The sequence below is a fragment of the Pundamilia nyererei genome, unplaced genomic scaffold (assembly GCF_000239375.1).
Source record: "Pundamilia nyererei isolate P.nyererei 1_Seehausen unplaced genomic scaffold, PunNye1.0 scaffold00114, whole genome shotgun sequence".
Classification (NCBI taxonomy): domain Eukaryota; kingdom Metazoa; phylum Chordata; class Actinopteri; order Cichliformes; family Cichlidae; genus Pundamilia; species Pundamilia nyererei.
The window spans coordinates 145,952-147,575 of NW_005187515.1; positions in this window are offsets into that span (position 1 = coordinate 145,952).

Below are 1,624 nucleotides of genomic sequence, written 5' to 3' on the forward strand. Positions count from 1 at the left end.
ATACTGCTCCATTAATATGTTTGACAGGCTGAAGTTGTCGGGTCACCTCCACCATTCGACATGACGAATGACTTCTGAAGTCTTAATTCAGCTCAAGACGCTGTAGAGTCCCGTCAGTGAACAAACAAGCAAAGATGTGCAAAAACAGTTTGAATAGCATGGTTTCCTCCGTGACAATCTCCCAACTTCCGAACAGTGAATTCTCCTCTTGGTCCGTGGTACAAGAAACAACTCCCTCAGCAATATTTATAAAAGTGCTCGGCTCCCTCCACACTCTAACTTCTGGTTTGTTTGCAAAACAAGACACAATTTAGTTCATTTCTCACCGACAAAGGACAAAGACAGGTTCACCTGAGCGAGCCAGAGTTTACTGACTCACTTAGTGATCCCAAACCTCAGCCACTCTGTTTCAGGGTGAGCCTATGACGAGGATCATCAGCAGCAGGTGAGTATGATTGTTGGCAGGTGTGGCTGACTTCAGGGCGGGAAACTCTCCAGCCTTGGTGTTGCACATAAACAAGAACCTAGAGACACACATACACACAATGCAAAATCTTTCAAAATGACTGGTGTTCAAGTTCTTCCTCTTGTGGTTTCATGCTACGACTTGTCAGCCACAGAGCTTTTGTTCAGATCCCCTCATGGTTTGTGTTACTGTGGCATCTGACACACACCCAAGTCCTTCCCTGCAGGCTGTCTGATCCAAACATAATGATCATCACTGCTGAATGATGATGATGATGTGATGGTTCAGTAAATTTACTGAACCAACCATTATCACAAGAAAGGCTTTAAAATTCGAATTTGCAGAGTAACCTTTTGCTTTTAAATGTATATTATAAATATAAATGTATACATATTTATTTTGCTGCACGATTTAGCTTAATCAGTTAAATCACCACCACTCTGCACAAGGTTTAACTGCTGACAAGAACAGCACTTAAACTTTCCGCTGTCATTAAAATGGACAACAACAGAGAAAATTTAGACGATATTGTGTAAACATGGGGTCAGAAGGTACTCCTTTTTCTTGGGCCATTACCCAGCCCTCCCCGTCCTCCTCCTTTCCCCACTGGACCCTAACTCTAAAATCAATCTGCGGTCACCTTCCTTGTATTTTACCTTTGTGTAACTGTGCTGTGAAGTTTTGCTAATCAGTAAATCACTGCCAGCGAATCATAATTCAAAAGAAAACTCAGCAGCGTAAAGTGAAGTTATGTATGAATGTAGTTTTATGCACAGCCCACTGATCTCACTTTTAGTGGAGAAATCATAGTGTTGCATCTCTCTCATCGTCTGTTGTACGTTTTGTGCGTTTCAAGTGTGATGTCCTCATGATTTCTGATGACAGTCCAGTACCTGCATCCTGTTGGAGAACTGTATGTAAAACACACAAGTGAACACAGCAGATGAGCATCTGTAAATTTGAATTAACTTTCTGTTATCTCATACACAGCAAATCCAGCATGTCCAAATTAACACTGTCGGATTTGATTTCAACACTATTAAAGTGTCTATATGGGTCCACACCAGAGTGTTAATTTAACTCTTTTTGGAGAGTTGGTACGTTAACTCTGATTTAGTGTTAAACACCAAATCTGTCTGGAGTTGATAATTTAACACT